At 46.2% G+C, this 17,792-nt stretch overlaps 1 long non-coding RNA gene across 2 annotated transcripts; it reads right to left on the bottom strand.

The window, feature by feature from the left end:
- Positions 1-10,121: 10,121 nt before the first annotated feature.
- On the bottom strand, positions 10,122-12,543 carry LOC123151960 (uncharacterized). Of its 2 annotated transcripts, XR_006475930.1 has the most exons (4): positions 12,230-12,543; positions 11,956-12,084; positions 11,073-11,260; positions 10,122-10,565 (listed from the first exon to the last, which is right to left on the bottom strand). It is a non-coding gene; the product is annotated as an uncharacterized lncRNA (long non-coding RNA). The 2 variants fall into 2 exon arrangements; XR_006475929.1 differs by lacking the exon at positions 11,956-12,084.
- Between the last annotated feature and the right edge of the window lie 5,249 nt (positions 12,544-17,792).

The following is a 17,792-nucleotide window of genomic DNA, read 5'->3' as shown; positions in this document are numbered from 1 at the left end:
TTATGAAGGGGCCCTCCCAAGGGGCCGAGAGCTTGTGCTGTCCAGCTATTCGCTGGATCAGCCGGAGCACAAGATCGCCCTCTTGGAAAGATCTTGGCTTGACCTTCCGGCTGTGGTAGCGGCGCAGACCCTACTGATAGATGGCGGACCGACTGAGAGCTAACAGCCGACCCTCTTCCAGCAGGTCAACGCCGTCTTCTCGTGCTTCCTTGGCTTCCGCCTCCGTGTACATGGTGACCCGAGGCGAGTCGAACTCGATGTCAGTTGGGATCACGGCCTCGGCACCATATACAAGGAAAAAAGGGGTGAAGCCGGTCGATTTGTTTGGGGTAGTGTGCAAACTCCAGAGGACGGCCGGCAGCTCGTCGAGCCAGCAACCGGCCGAACGCTCCAGTGGCACGACCAGTCGGGGCTTGATGCCGGAGAGGATGAGGCCGTTTGCTCACTCGACCTGGCCGTTTGAATGCGGGTGGGCAACGGACGCTAGGTCCAGCCGGATGCCACTTGTTGCGCAGAAACGTGCCAGTGCTCCCTTTGCAAAATTTGTGCCGTTGTCGGTGATGATGCTATGCGGTACGCCATATTGGGTTATAATATCTGTGATGAATGTGACGGCAGTCGGCCCATTCAGCTTTTTGATCGGCTTCGCCTCAATCCACTAGGTAAATTTGTCCACAGCGACGAGCAGATGTGTCATGCCACCACGCGCCGTCTTGAATGGGCCCACCATGTCCAGCCCCCAGACGACAAAGGGCCAGGTGAGGGGGATGGCCTTGAGTGCAGAAGCTGGCAGGTGTTGCTTGGAGCTGAAAACCTGGCACCCTTTGCAGTTTTTGACTAGTTCCTTGGTGTCTTCCAAGGCAGACAGCCATAAAAATCCATGGCGAAAAGCCTTGGTGACGAGTGATCTTGAGGCTGCGTGGTGGCCGCATTCGCCTTGGTGGATGTCTCTGAGGATTGCTATGCCCTTGTCTGGTTCGACGCAGCGCTGGAAGACTCCAGTGACGCTGCGCCTAACAAGCTCTCTGTTGACGATTGTGTAGACTCCGGCTCGGCGTTGAACTTGTCTTGCCGAGATCTTGTCGGTTGGCAGCTCTCTGTTTACTAAGAAGTTGAGGATGGGCTGGGCCCAGGATGGAGCTGTGACTTCTTCTATTGTCAGGACTGCCACTGTGATAGGGGCGGGTGGGCTGGGTAGTGAAGAGTTGGAGTCGGAGTCGGCCATCGCCTGTTGTGTTGATGTAGTCCCCGGGCCGGCTGCAGTAGTCCCCGGGCCGAGTTCCGAATTCCTCGGGTCGGGTGCGACTATGGCAGTCCCCGGGCCACCTGTTGGAGTCCCCGCGCCGCCTACTTGGTTTCCCAAGTCGGATCCGACTGCGTTGGGGTCAGGCGGCACGAAGATGGAATCAGACTCTCGAGACGGCATGATAGACGGCTTGAGGAGGCGGTGGAGAGAAACGCCGGCTGGTATGGCTTGCCGGGTGGATCCTACTCGTGCCAGGGCATCCGCTTGCATGTTGTCGGCATGTGGTACATGAAGGAACTCACATCCTTCAAAATATCCACTGATTTGCTGGACGAGGAAACGAGAGCTTGCCATGTTTGCGTCTTTGGCGTCCCAGTCACCGGATGACTATTGGACCACCAAATCCGAGTCGCCATAGCACAAGATCTGGCGGATGCCGAGTTCTTTGGCTAGCCGGAGCCCGTGTATGAGCGCCTCGTACTCGGCCACATTGTTGGAGGCGGCAAAATGAATTTGCAATGTATACTTGAGCTTGTCGCCCTTGGGAGAGGTGAGGACGATGCCGGCTCCCAAGCCGGTGTGCATCTTGGACCCATCGAAGTGCATCCGCTAGTGAGTGGAGTCAGGAGTCGGCGGCATGTATTGGGTTTCGGCCCAATCGACGAGGAAGTCGGCCAGTGCCTGGGATTTAATGGCGGTGCGGGGCTGGTAGAAGATCGCGTAGGGGGCCAGCTCAATGGCCCATTTGGCCACTCGGCCAGATGCATCCCGGCTGCCTATGATCTCGGCAAGTGGGGCAGTACATACGACCGTAATGGGGTGCTCTCGAAAATAGGGCTTGAGCTTCTTGGCAGCGAAGTACACACCATAGCACATCTTCTGGTAGTGTGGGTAATTCTGCTTCGAGGTGGATAAGACTTCGCTTAAATAATACATCGGCCTCTGAACCGGCTGAGCCCGGCCTTCTTCTGGGCGCTGGACTACGATGACAGTGCTGACCACCCGGCTAGTAGCGGCAATGTAAAGGAGCATGGGCTCCTTTTCAGCCGGTGCCGCCAAGACAGGCGGCGTGGTCGGCATCCTCTTTAGCTCGTGGAAGGCTTGGTCCGCCTGGTCGTTCCACTCGAAATGAGTGGACTTCTTCATGAGTCGGTAGAGAGGGAGGGCCTTCTCTCCGAGCCGGCTGATGAAGCGGTTCAGGGAAGCCAAGCATCCGGTGAACTTCTCGACATCCCGCAGCTTGGTGGGAATCTCCATTCTCTCTATGGCCTTGATCTTCATTGGGTTGCACTCGATGCCGCGTTCGGAGACCAGGAAGCCTAGGAGCTGGCCGGCTGGTACTCCAAACACGCATTTCTCGGGGTTGAGCTTGATTTGGAATCGGCGCAAGTTTTCAAATGTTTCTCTGAGGTCTTCCAGCAAGGTGCCGCGCTTCTCCGTCTTCACCATAATACGCCTACATAGACGTGAGCATTTCTGCCGAGCTGCTTGAGGAGGCTCGGCATTTCTCAAGCTGAATGTCATAGTCAGGTAGCAGAAGGCTCCGAGTGGTGTGATGAAGGCGGTTTTCAGGCGGTCAGCCGGATCCAGCTTTATCTGGTGGTAGCCTGAGTAAGCATCCAAGAAGCTCAACAGCTCGCATCCGGCTGTGGAGTCTATTACTTGATCAATCCTTGGCAAGGCGAAGGGATCTTTGGGGCAAGCCTTGTTGAGGCTAGTGTAGTCTATACACATGCGCCACTTGTTATTTTTCTTCAGCACAAGGACCGGGTTGTCGAGCCACTCTGGGAAGAAAACTTCCATAATGAAGCCGGCTGCCAGAAGCCGGGCTATCTCTTCTCCTACAATCCTTCTCTTCTCCTCCGATAGTCGGCGGAGAGGCTGTTTGACTGGTTTCGCACCTTCTCGGACATGTAGCTTGTGCTCGGCCAATTCCTTTGGCACACCCGGCATGTCCTTGGGGGACCATGCGAAAATGTCCCGATTCTCATGGAGGAAATCAGCGAACTCGCCTTCCTATTTGCTGTCCAGGTTTGCCCCGATGGTGGCAAACCTTTCTGGGTGATCTGGGTCCAGAGGTACCCTCTTTGTTTCTTTGTCCGGCTGAAAAGACCCTTGGGCATCACATTCCTTAGGGTCGGGGGCAGGGTCGGCTGCTTGCCGGTCATGGCCACGACTCGGTCCAGTATCTTCTTCTCTTCAGCAATTACAAGGGACTCGGCCAGCCGGCTGCTGGCAGCCGCGCACTCGGATGATTTCTTGTAGTCTCTGGCTACGGTGATGATGCCCTTGGAACTTGGTATCTTCATCTTGAGGTAGGCATAATGGGGTATAGCCATGAACTTGGCCAGGGCAGGTCGGCAAAGCAGCGCGTGGGGTAGTCGCGAGTCGATTCGTTGGGCCCTTGGACGCACAAGGAGAGCTGTCGGGGCTTAGGAGCCCGCTTGTAGGTGCTGGTGAAGTTGCGTATGAAGGCTTCAGTGAAGTCTAGCCAGCTGTTGACATTGTAAGGCTTTAGGCTGTTAAGCCAGGTGCGCGCCATGCCCTGGAGCATGAGGGGCACATATTTTACGGCAACACGCCTGTTGTCGTTTGCGATGCTACTCGCGGTGGAGTAGTCGATCAACCAATCCTCCGGCTTCACAGAGCCGTTGTACTTGGGCGTGTCTCTTGGGAGCGAGAACCCTTTGGGGAAGGGCTCGTCGCGGATGCGGGGGCCAAAGCAAGACGGGCCGACATCATCTTCTTCTTCCAGAGCCAGGGATCGCGCAAGGCGGTCGATCCGGTGGCGGGCATCATTCTCGCCGACTCCTTCGCGGCGACCCAGCCGGCCTCTGAGAGTCGGATGCATGACAGGCGGCGGGGTAGGGTATCTCTCCCCACGAGGCGGAGGAGGAGGAGGGTTGCCCCGCCACTCCATGGCTCGAGGGCAGCCCTCGGCGTCACGCTCGATGGAGATTCGAGTCCGGCTGCGGCTGACAGCCGGCTCCTTTTCTTTTCTCACGCGGGTGTTGCCCGCGGTCGGTGTTCGGGACATCGCGTCGTGCTCTCGGCGCGAGGGAGGACTCTCAGCGCGGACGACGTCTTCATGCCGCTCTATGGCCGCGTCGATAAGTTGATGGATGCGTCTGGTCATATAAGGGAGCTCATCAGGCCCCAGCCCATTCAACTCGTCTGCGGCCGCCTGGGCGGCGCGCAAGTTCTCGAGAGGTGTGGCATAGACTGGGTGGTCTGCTCCCAGCATGTCGGCGATAGCCGCGCCGTGTTTCTTGACGATACTGACGCGGCTCGGCCCGTCGGGAGGGGCCGTGCCGAAGGCGGCATGGTTGACCTCGCGCTGGTGAGCCTCAGTGAGGCGTCTCATGGTGGCGAGCCTCTGGCCCTCCGCAACGAGGGCGAGGCGGCGCGCCTCCAATGTCTTGGCGTCAGCGTCGGCCGGGACCGGGACGGACAAGTCGTGCAGCGCCGTCTGCAGAGCGTCGTGGGCGTTTTCGCCTGAGGGGGCGCCGTGGCTGATGACGAGTACCTCGCTGATGGCACTGCCGCTGCTGTCGGCTCGAGGAAGAGGATCGTTGATGACCACCACGTTGGTGGGGAAGGCGTCAAGGGATGTCGTGTCGGAGTCGATGGACCCAACCGACTCCAAGTCCGCGGCAAGCTCGCCGGAGACGTGGAGTTGATCGAGGAGGCTGACGAGGTGGCTCTCGGGGCAGTCTGTGCCCGCGTCGGACGCGGGCTCGTCAGAGATGCGAGCCTCGCCAAGAAGATCGGCGAGGCAACTCGCCGCACAGGCGTCGTCGACGTCTTGCAGCGCGTCGGGGCAAGCGCCATCGGGCGTGCCAGGCTGGCTACGCACGTTGGGAAGGAAAAGGGTTCCCGTCCAGAGCAGGTCTCCGGACGACGGTGCACCTAGCCCCACGGTGGGCGCCAAATGTCGGGTGGTTGGTGCGACATATGCCAATGGATGGCTTATCATTGTGGGAGCCAATAAAACATCGCCGGTGCCTGGAAACGGGATAAGGCGAAGACATGCATGCCGGCGAATCTTACCCAGCTTCAGGGCTCTCCGTGGAGATAACACCCCTAATGCTGCTCTGCGGGGTCTCCGCATGATCACTAGCTCGAAGGGTAGCTACAGAATGCTCCTTGAGTTGTTCGGTGAAAGGATGAAGGAGGGCCAGGCTAGCCCGCTCCTCTTCTCCTTGTGGTGTCTAAAATCTATCCAAAGAGCGATCTCCCCTGCATGGGAACCCTGGGGGGTTTATATAGGCCTACCCCCAAGGGTACAATGGTAATCCGGCTGGGCGTCGGCCCTAGCCGACTGTGTCTACGCCCGCTGGCTTCTCCACCGACTGGTGGGGCCCATCGACTGGTGGGCCCGCCGACTGCTGACCCTTTGGCCGACAGGCCGGCCCCACCGCCCAGGGGTCTTGTCGGGGGCTGGTTACTGTTACCTTGCCCTGGTGACGATGGCTTTGTCGTGGTAAGCATGGCTACAGTGCCGCCGCGAGGCGGCTCATCACTGTAACCTTACCTTCTCTTGTCTCCTTAATAAAGCTCCTCCTTGGAGGGAGAAAGTTGGCCAGCTATTGGAAGCCGGCCATATCCCTGGCTGGCTGCGGGAAGCCCGGCCGCCTTTGGGATCTCCCTGACCAAGGGGGCCCGCCACCCACGGGTCTTACTGGCCGCTCCCCATGGGTGACATCACGATCATCGTGGCAACAGTGCTGCGCCGGACAGGGATGGCCGCCCCGTATGGTGCATTGTGGCCAGGCGTGCGCCGGGATTCGAGGGTGGCAGGCTTTTCTGTAGCCACGCCCCGTCTTGTCGCCGTTATGTGGGTGCAGACTCTGAGGGCAAGATCTTAGCCGCCTGCTGAGGGGCCGGCTCCTAGGAGTCGGCCTTCTCGTGGTCTTGTTTCTCAAAGATTTCAGGACTGGGCCGCCTTCGCGCAGCCAGCTTGAGAGGTAGCCGGCTAGGGGAAGGCGTCCCCGTGTCTTGGACGCTTGGATGCTTGATCGGTCTGTAATTTTTCTAAAGTACCAGGGGAAGCCGGCTAGGCTACCCATGGTCATTTACTCCGACAAGTATTTTTGGGGTTCCAGAACTTGCGTTAGCTATAGATTACTACAGACTGTTCTGTTTTTGACAGATTCTATTTTTCATGTGTTGTTTGCTTATTTTGATGAGTCTATGTCTAGTAAAATAGTTTATAAACCATATAGAAGTTGGAATACAGTAGGTTTAACACCAATATAAATAAAGAATGAGTTCATTACAGTACCTTGAAGTGGTGTTTTGTTTTCTTTCGCTAACGGAGCTCACAAGATTTTCTACTTTAAGTTTTGTGTTATGAAGTTTTCAAGTTTTGGGTAAAAGATTTGATGGATTATGGAACAAGGAGTGGCAAGAGCCTAAGCTTGGGGATGCCCATGGCACCCCAAGATAATCTAAGGACACCTAAAATCCCAAGCTTGGGGATGCCCCGGAAGGCATCCCCTCTTTCCTCTACTTCCATCAGTAACTTTACTTGGCGCTATATTTTTATTTACCACATGATATGTGTTTTGCTTGGAGAGTCTTGTATTATTTGAGTCTTTATTTGTTAGTTTTCCACAATCATCTTTGCTGTACACACCTTTTGAGAGGGACACACATGATTCGGAAATTGTTAGAATACTCTATGTGCTTCACTTATATCTTTTGAGTTATATAGTTTTTGCTCTAGTGCTTCACTTATATCTTTTAAGGCACGATGGTGGATTTGTTTTATAGAAACTATTGTTCTCTCATGCTTCACTTAGATTATTTTAAGAGTCCTACAAAACAGCGTGGTAATTTGCTTTAATTATGTTAGGCATTCAAGATTAATAAAAAAATTCTTATGAGTGTGTTGAATACTATGAGAAGTTTGATACTTGATAACTGTTTTGAGATATGGAGATAGTGATATTAGAGTCGTGCTAGTTGAGTAGTTGTGAATTTGAGAAATGCTTGTGTTGGACTTTGTGATTCCCGTAGCATGCACGTATGGTGAACCGTTATGTGAAGAAGTTGGAGCATGAATTATTTATTGATTGTCTTCCTTATGAGTGGCGGTCGGGGATGAGCGATGGTCTTTTCCTACCAATGTAGCCCCCTAGGAGCATGTGCGTAGTACTTTTCTTCGATAACTAATAGATTTTTGCAATAAGTATGTGAGTCCTTTATGACTAATGTTGAGTCCATGGATTATACGCAGTCTCACCCTTCCATCATTGCTAGCCTCTCTAATACCGCGCACCTTTCGCCAGTATCATACACCCACCATATACCTTCCTCAAAACAGCCACCATACCTACCTATCATGGCATTTCCATAGCCATTCCGAGATATATTGCCATGCAACTTTCCACCGTTCCATTTACTATGACACGCTCCATCATTGTCATATTGCATTGCATGATCATGTAGTTGACATTTTAGTTGTGGCAAAGCCACCGTTCATAATTCTTTTGTACAAGTCACTCGTGCATCATTGCTATCCTGGTATACCGGCGGAGGCATTCATATAGAGTCATACATTGTTCTAGTATCGAGTTGTAATCATTGAGTTGTAAATAAATAGAAGTGTGATGATCATCATGCATAGAGTATTGTCCCAAAAAAAGGAGAAAGGCCAAATAAAAAAGTCCCAAAATAATAATAATAAGGGACAATACTACTATCTTTTTTCCACACTTGTGCTTCAAAGTAGCACCATGATCTTCATGATAAAGAGTCTCCTATGTTATCACTTTTATATACTAGTGGGAAATTTTTCATTATAGAACTTGGCTTGTATATTCCAATGATGGGCTTCCTCAAAATGCCCTAGGTCTTCGTGAGCAAGCAAGTTGGATGCACACCCACTTAGTTGTTTTTGTTGAGCTTTCATATACTTATAGCTCTAGTGCATCCGTTGCATGGCAATCCCTACTCACTCACATTGATATCTATTAATGGGCATCTCCATAGCCCGTTGATACACCTAGTTGATGTGAGACTATATTCTCCCTTTTTGTCTTCTTCACAACCACCATTCTATTCCACATATAGTGCTATGTCCATAGCTCACGCTCATGTATTGCGTGAAGATTGAAAAAGTTTGAGAACACCAAAAGTATAAAACAATTGCTTGGCTTGTCATCGGGGTTGTGCATGATTTAAATACTTTGTGTGGTGAAGATGGAGCATAGCCAGACTATATGATTTTGTAGAGATAACTTTTTTTGGCCATGTTATTTTGAAGAGACATAATTTCTTAGTTAGTATGCTTGAAGTATTATTATTTCTATGTCAATATTTAACTTTTGTCTTGAATCTTTCGGATCTGAATATTCATACCACAATTAAGAGAACTAGTCGTCAACCCGTGCATTCGCACGGGCTAGCATGACAATACTACCTTTGAGCATTTATAAACATACCTTATAAGTTAGCTATTATTACTTGATGATTTCTTTAGTAACTTAATCATCTGATTGTTGCTGCTAACATTAACTTTCATAGAAGGCACTTACATGATTTCTCATTTATCCATTTGTTTCAGTACATATTATAATGTATTTATAGCAATTCTAAAAGTATGTCGCCCTATTTGAAAACTGGCCTATGAATTTATTCAACTTGGTGCACGTTGCATAAAACACTTACCTTTAGTGCATAATTAAAATTTGGTTCAACTCTAGGATGTACAGAATACGTTTCCTATTTGCATGTGTAGCCATGTGTATTGTCAAGTATGACTTATGCTTATCTGTATCTCCTCACTGTGAAAATAATATTTAATTCTATTCCAGATTTTTGTCATGGTTGGTTACACGTGACAGAGCTAGGTGGAGTGCTCTCTTGGTTGGCAATGTAGATTATTAGTAGATGTACCTTCCTTTAACCCGTCATTAGTTACCATGCCCAATTGATCTAATTACCTTGTTAATTTGTAATCAAAACAAATTGTATAGTGAGATTTAAACAATGTATGCGACTCTAGCTAGCACATGGAGTAGACACCTGGGAGAGAACTGCACTTCCCGATGATGTCAAGGTGTGCTAGGTCGTGTACTATGTTATGCTTGGTGGTGATGAGAGCAGATGGCCAATGTTTTTTTCTTACTTCGTGACACAAAAGAAAGGGATTAACAACGAAGTATATATGTAAAGTACAAATCGTACGCTCCCATATATTTTGTTAAATCCTTGTTTTTATTAAAATATACATCAATACACCGCTTATCTTTCGACGTCTTGATGCTTCTAGCTTCAGAAATTCTTTGGTTGCTGATTGTTTATTAAAAACACTATGAAACTTATATTATGAAAGAACATGGAAATGCACCAAAAAATCTTACATGTTTATCCTTTTAGTTCCATTGTTAGTGACAGTACCTTTTTGTCGGTCTTTGAATAATTTAACTTCTTTTTTTCTTTCAATGTGCAACATCAATATTTATACTGGTATTTTACGTACGCGCCACATATGCGAGTTAATGTAAGATTTATCTGAAGTCTTGATTCCTTGAATATGGATCCATCTCTATCCTCATTACCATCATATGTGCAATACAACTGTCCTGTTGGTTCTAGTCATTTGATTTTTCTTCCCAATTAGTTTATCATCGCTAACATGCTTCTACAAAAACCTGACCAAACCCGTGTTAACTACCATAAAATATTTATTATAAATATAATTTGGAATGCAATAGGTATAAAAATCATAGAACATCATAGTAGAAAAGGTAGATGCATGTTCAAAGTTGCTTTCGATCTCCTCGATCTCCCAAGTAGAGGAACCCGCTTTGTTTTCTGTCTCGTATTTCAAAACAATATTATTATGTAGTATCGACTCATGAAATCCTCCATGAAAATCTTAAATATAATTTAAATAACTTATATCTCAAGCTATTTTAAACTCCCAATCTATTCAATAAAAAAACAGTAGATGCCATCTAAAATGTTGTTTGTGGCTAAATTCCTAGATATGGAGACATGCAAACTGTATACGTTCTGTTGTTCGTAGTCCAATAACAAAAAATGTAGAAGCAACCTCTAAAAAACGTGTAGACGTGCCATGTATCTGACCCTCGCTGTGTCCGGTTTGCCTCTCTATGTCCTCCTCGCCCATCCTCTTCCAGATTTCCAGTCTTCCGCGAGCCCATGCCGGACTACCCTGCCGCAGCCTTTAGCTGCCACCGCATATGAATCCCTCGTCCCGTGCCATTGCATCGACATCTCCGCTAAGTGTGCATCCAGCATCCGCTGTATAGACGCCGCTCGCATCAACTTTCCTAAACCCACTGTCCTGACAGTCGAGAAACATATGTACAAACACAGTAATTCGTCTTAATGCTGATCGTAGGTAAGACTAATCATCTTCTCGAGCATTCAAATAGTGGATTCCATATGACGGAAAATGAAGAGATACCATATGGTCACTAATGCATGTGCTCTAATGATAGACAGATAAACCATGGTATGACTGTGGAAATAAAACTATGAATAGTGCACAATCTGTAGGAAAAAATGATCAATCAATGTAGATGCTATTGAGTTTCTTCTTCTTTGTGAGTGAAAAATCCATGAGCAGCAATTATTAGCACAGGTTTTCGGCCTATCTATCGAGCAACACACATACATGGGATTCGTTGAAAGCATATCTTCATATGTTTGTTGGTGAACACCAAGATAAATTAGTTCTGCTAAAAAGAGTAATATATTTTACTTATCGGGCATAAACTGTGAATAGAGGATCAAACTAATCCTAGATCGACAAATTTCGACAAAAAGTAAAACTTAAGGAGGAGTAAACCTGAAGGCAGATTCGAGAGAAGACCAACCTATATGGTTGGTCTGATTCTCATCTTCTCCCTGCTCAAGGGAAGTGCATGCTTTTTCTCCACATGTGTCAATTCGAAGAAAGGATTTGGGCCGTTCAGTCTTGTAACACGTACATGGAGTCTGTTCAATGCAAATCTGCATTTGTTGTTGGTGGAAAACCTATAGATTCGTTTTGCTAAAAGAAGTAAGATGTTTTGCTAGTCGGCATTAAACTGTAAATAGAGGATCAAACTAACTATTGAATGAAAAAAATTGATAGACAGTAAAACTTAAAGAGGAGTATACATGAATTCACATTAGAGTGAACACCAACCTATCTAGTTGGTCGGATTCTCGTCTTTTCCCTGGTGCAAGAAAAGTGCAGGAATTTTTTTAGAAATAGACAGGCTGTAATCGGTATGCTGGTGGTTGTTAGGGCCGTACTAAAGACAATAATGGGCCTAGCTACCGGCAGCTGGGAGTGACTATGGAGATGCACAGGTGGAGAGGAAACTCCTGCCCATTGAGAAACACCTGCCCACGTAGTTTGCTGAGATGACCGATAGTCGGACGCTAGATAAACCAGATTAACAAACGGAACCTGCAGCTTTGCCTTGCGTCAACCCTTCTCCACTGCATCGTCCATCATGGATTACAGTGTGATCAAGCATGTAAGTTGAGGAGATTGGAAAAACCGAAGATGTAGCACTGCCCAACTACATATATCATCTGAATAATAATTAGAAACTTGGAACCCACAAACTGGTCCACTTCTAATCAGTTTGTGACGTTCAATTCTTTGGTCAAGCAATCAATCAACTACACCAATTATCTTGGAAAGAAACTAAAAAAGCTGCCAAATTGCAAGTGCTTACTTGTAGGTTCTGAACCTATGAAAAATATTCCATACAGTGTTGCGGATATTCAATAATGTGAACTGATATATCAATATGTGTCAGCGTACTTTCCGGGTTTGTTTTGTGTTGTCGCCACTGTTTTAGATGCTAAATTGCAGAAAACAAAGAAAGGATAACATTAATATAACAGATCAAAGGAACACAATTTTTGAAGTTTATTCAATGCACAAATTGGAAAGAAGGAGTATGAAACTTTGATCAAATCTTGGTAAAAACAGTGTGAGAAACAAACCTGATCCCGATGTTTTTTAGATCCAGATGAGGAGCCAAAATTTGATGCATTACGATCATTGATCAGCTGGATCCATGCCGAAAACTCCCTTGCTTCAGTTTGTGTAGAGAAGATGATTTTGTTTTCCCTGTGGGAATAGAGAGAATGGAGAGATGTGATGCGTTGAAATTTCTTCTGAGAAAGGAAGGGTCGGCAAGATAGTTTTTAGGGTTTAGAGAGAGAGAGGGAGAGAGAGGAGAGGGACAGGAAGATACGTGTGAGGGAGAGAGAGAGGAATATACGGGGGAGAGAGAACAGAGAGATGAAGGGATCGTGTTTACATTTTTTTGGGTAAAACTGACGTGTTTACACGGGAGAGAGAGTTAATTAAGGATAGGGAGGGCTGGGTTTTTTTTCTTTTGAAGGGATGATTGCGTAGTTAGGATTCTAGTTTAGTTACAAACAGATTGGTTCGTGGGCCTTTTATTTTTTTTTCCTTTTTACAGTTATATGACAGAGAATTAGACGGGTTAATCTAGGCCGTAAAAAAGTGGCCCCACAACGTTAACGGCTCTTAATTTCTAATTAATGTGGGATTTTCTAGGGAGTCGAAAATTAGTATAGGTATATGTTACAAACAGATTGGTTCGTGGGCCTTTTATTTTTTTCCTTTTTACAGTTATACGACAGAGAATTAGACGGGTTAATCTATGCCGTAAAAAAGTGGCCCCACAACATTAACGGCTCTTAATTTCTAATTAATGTGGGATTTTCTAGGGAGTCGAAAATTAGTATAGGTATAAATAGATAGATAGATATAGATAGATAGATAGATATAGATATAGATATAGATATAGATTACATTGAAATTATGCCAAGTAGCATTCCACATTAAAAATTCTGTTTTTATCATTACCTACTCGAGGACGAGCAGGAATTAAGCTTGGGAATACTTGATACGTCTCCAACGTATCTATAATTTTTTTATTGTTCCATGCTATATTATATCCTGTTTTGGACATTATTGGGCTTTATTATACACTTTTATATTATTTTTGGGACTAACCTGTTAACCGAAGGCCCAGCCCAGAATTGATGTTTTTTTGCCTATTTCAGAGTTTCGCAAAAAAAGAATATCAAACGGAGTCCAAACGGAATGAAACCTTCGGGACCGTGATCCTCGGAACGAACATGATCTAAAGGACTTGGACCCTACGTAAAGAAAGTAACCAGGAGGGCATGAGGTAGGGGGCGCGCCTACCCCCCCCCCCAGGCGCGCCCTCCACCCTCCTGAGGCCCACGTTGCTCCACCGACGTACTTCTTCCTCCTATATATACATACGTACCCCCAAACTACCAGATACAGAGCCAAAACCCTAATTCCACCGCTGTAACTTTTTGTACCCGTGAGATCCCATCTTGGGGCCTTTTTCGGAGCTCCGCCGGAGGGGGCATCGATCATGGAGGGCTTCTACATCAACACCATAGCATCTCCGATGAAGTGTGAGTAGTTTACTTCAGACCTTCGGGTCCATAGTTATTAGCTATATGGCTTCTTCTCTCTTTTAGGATCTCAATACAAAGTTCTCCCCCTCTCTTGTGGAGATCTATTCGATCTAATCTTCTTTTGCGGTGTGTTTGTTGAGACCGATGAATTGTGGGTTTATGATCAAGTTTATCTATGAACAATATTTGAATCTTTTCTAAATTCTTTTATGTATGATTGGTTATCTTTGCAAGTCTCTTCGAATTATCAGTTTGGTTTGGCCTACTAGATTGATCTTTCTTGCAATGGAAGAATTGCTTAACTTTGGGTTCAATCTTGCGGTGTCCTTTCCCAGTGACAGTAGGGGTAGCAAGGCACGTATTGTATTGTTGCCATCGAGGATAACAAGATGGGGTTTATATCATATTGCATGAATTTATCCCTCTACATCATGTCATCTTGCTTAAAGCGTTACTCTGTTCTTTTGAACTTAATACTCTAGATGCATGCTGGATAGCAGTCGATGTGTGGAGTAATAGTAGTAGATGCAGGCAGGAGTCGGTCTACCTGTCTCGGACGTGATGCCTATATACATGATCATACCTAGATATTCTCATAACAATGCTCAATTCTGTCAATTGCTCAACAGTAATTTGTTTACCCACCGTAATACTTATGCTCTCGAGAGAAGCCACTAGTGAAACAAGCTATTTCCTTTTCCATTTATTTTGCTTTCTTTACTTTGCATCTTTATCATAAAAATACCAAAAAATATTATATTATCATATCTATCAGATCTCACTTTCGTAAGTGACCGTGAAGGGATTGATAACCCCTTTATTGCGTTGGTTGTGAGGTTTTTTTGTTTGTGTAGGTGCGAGGGACTCGCGCGTGGCCTCCTACTGGATTGATACCTTGGTTCTCAAAAACTGAGGGAAATACTTACGCTACTTTGCTGCATCACCCTTTCCTCTTCAAGGGAAAACCAATGCAGTGCTCAATAGGTAGCACCACACTTACTGAATCGAGCAATTTTAGTAATTAAACAGAGCCAATTGACCTAAACATTGCTCTAACAAAAGACCGGCATTAAAAAAAGCCTAAGTACGCATAATTTTAACAAATCGGCCGTCGCACCAGCCTATGCATCGCCGGTGTGAGATGAGATGTCGATGACTTGTCCCGGCGACATGCCGCCCTTGGTGAAGTCGACCGCATCCTCGTCCTCGTCCTCGGCTCCGCCCTCAAGGTTGTAGTACCCGTAGTAGTGGTTGCGCCAGAGCTCGCGTTGGAACTCCACCACCGATTCCTCGATGGACAGACTCTTATCTACCTGGACCTCGGCCATGCGCAACTCCTCCTCCGGGCGCTCCTTGATCTCCGTTGTCTCCTGCATCTCCAGCTCCCGCTCAGCGACCTCATGAGGAAGCAGGTGCTCCATGACCATCGCCGCCTTTTCAGACGTGGGTTGCATGCTGGAGTCCGAGGTGGCGTGGAATATCAGGGCGACATCGGCGGCATGGACGGCAGCTCAAGCGCTCTTGGCATTTGCAGCCGTCGTCGCAGCAGTAATTGTAGCCGTCTCGGCTGCTGCTGCTGCCCTGTCGGCTGTCGCAGACGCCCTCTCGGCGGAAGCGGGCGCGCTCAATGCGGATGCGGCAGCACTTCCGGCATAGGCGGCCACACTCTCGGCGCAGGCGGCGGCGCTCGGGGGGGACGCGGCCATCATACGGGCCTTCATGGAGCGTTTCCACGACGTCTTCTTTGCAGGAAGGGGGTGCCAGAATGGGGGTCGGGATTCGTGGATTCGGGGGTTGCCGGCACTGGAGCAGACAAGCCGGCGAAGCTTAAGGAGGGAGACTTAAATAGACCCAGATATTTTCATCGCAAACGGTTCCTAGAAAACAACTGTGTGTGATGTTGTAGATATTTTTTATTAGCTGCGAAAGACAAATTTGGAGTACAGTGGGAACGGATGGTGTTTTAAATGTACAAGAAATTTTGTTGTACTAATGCAACTGTCATGTCAAATTTTGGAAAATCTTAGGGGTCATTTAACCTTCTAAGACATTTAAGTGATTTTCTAGCCATTTAATGACCATAATTGAAATTGGAACTACATGTACATGCAACAGCTGACCATAACGGTTTGAGAACTCATATTTTGTGTACTTGTCCGTGACTTAATTCCGTGTGCAGTAAATTGGAAGGAATTTTCAAACATATTCATCTAACGGCTATGACACAATTAAGCATTGAGTGACATGGCATTTTAATTCCAAAAAATTAAAAAAATAAGGAGAAAAACATGAAACCTTGGTTGATGTAATGCCATGCCACCAAGATGATGTGGAAAAAAATTGGCATGTTTGACGAAAGTTTGGACACATACCCCTCACAAACCAGAGCAACTCACTAGAAGGCTCGTCGTTCCGAGGGGGAACAATGCATGTTTGATGACGAACGGGAGATAGCTTCCTCTTACGGCCTTCAATTTTTTTTCTACGTCTAACTGTACTACTACAACTGTAATGTGAATTTTTTGAAAATTCTAGGGGTCATTTGACCTTTTAAAGACATTTAACTAATTTTCTAGCAATTTAATGACAGTAATTCAAATTTGAACTACGTCTACATGCAACGCCTAACCAAAATGGTTTAAAAAATCATATCTGTATACTTGTGCGCGAGTTAATTCTATGTGCAGTAAATTAGAAAGAATTTTCAAACATATTGGTCTGACGACATGGACACATGCATACGTATGCATGGAGTGACATGGCATTTTAATTCCAGAAAAATGATCAGAAAAACATGAAACCTTGGTTGATGTAATGTCATGCCAGCAAGATGATATGGTAAAGAAATTGGCATGTTTGACAAAAGTTTGGACACACACCCCTCACAAAACGGAGCAACTCACTAGAAGGCTCGTGGTTCCGAGAGGGAACAATGCATGTTTGATGACGAACGGGAGATAGCTTCCTCTTACGGCCTTCAACTTTTTTCTACGTCTAACGCGCACTACAACAACTGTAATGTCAGTTTTTTGAAAATTATAGGGGTCATTTGACCTTTTAAAGACATTTAACTGATTTTCTAGCCATTTAATGACCGTAATTCAAATTTGAACTACATCTACATGCAACGCCTAACCAAACGGTTTGAAAAATCATATCTATATACTTGTGTGCGAGTTAATTCCATGTGCAGTAAATTAGAAGGAATTTTCAAACATATTTGTATCACGCCATGGACACATGCATACATATGCATGGAGTGACATGGCATTTTAATTCAGAAAATTAAAAAATGATAAGAAAAACATGAAACCTTGGTTGATGTTATGGCATGCCACCAAGATAATGTGATAAAGAAATTGGTATGTTTGACGAAAGTTTGGACACACACCCCTCACAAACCGGAGCAACTCACTAGAAGGCTCGTGGTTCCGAGAGGGAACAATGCATGTTTGATGACGAACGGGAGATAGCTTCCTCTTACGGTCTTCAATTTTTTCTACGTCTAACGTGCGCAACTACAACTGTAATGTAAATTTTTTGAAAATTCTAGGGCTCATTTGAACTTTTAAAGATATTTAATTGATTTTCTAGCCATTTAATGACCATAATTCAAATTTGAACTACATCTACATGCAACGCCTAACCAAAATGGTTTGAAAAATCATATTTGCGTACTTGTGTGTAAGTTAATTCTATGTGCAGTAAATTAGAAGGAATTTTCAAACATGTTGGTCTCATGACATGGACACACGCATACGTATGCATGGAGAGTGACATGGCATTTAATTCCAAAAAATTAAAAAAATGATCAGAAAAACTTGAAACCTTGGTTGATTTAATGTCATGCCACCAAGATGATTGGTAAAAAATTGGCATGTCTAACGAAAGTTTGGACACACACCCCTCACAAATCGGAGCAACTCACTAGAAGGTTCGTGGTTCTGAGAGGGAACAATGCATGTTTGATGACGAACGAGAGATAGCTTCCTCTTATGGCCTTCAATTTTTTTCTACGTCTAACGTGCACTAATACAACTGTCATGTGAAATTTTTGAAAATTTCAGGAGTCATTTGA

This window comes from Triticum aestivum, chromosome 7A, assembly GCF_018294505.1.
Source record: "Triticum aestivum cultivar Chinese Spring chromosome 7A, IWGSC CS RefSeq v2.1, whole genome shotgun sequence".
NCBI classification, from domain to species: domain Eukaryota; kingdom Viridiplantae; phylum Streptophyta; class Magnoliopsida; order Poales; family Poaceae; genus Triticum; species Triticum aestivum.
Note: the sequence above shows the minus strand (reverse complement) of the source record. Positions and strands in the feature narration are given on the sequence as shown.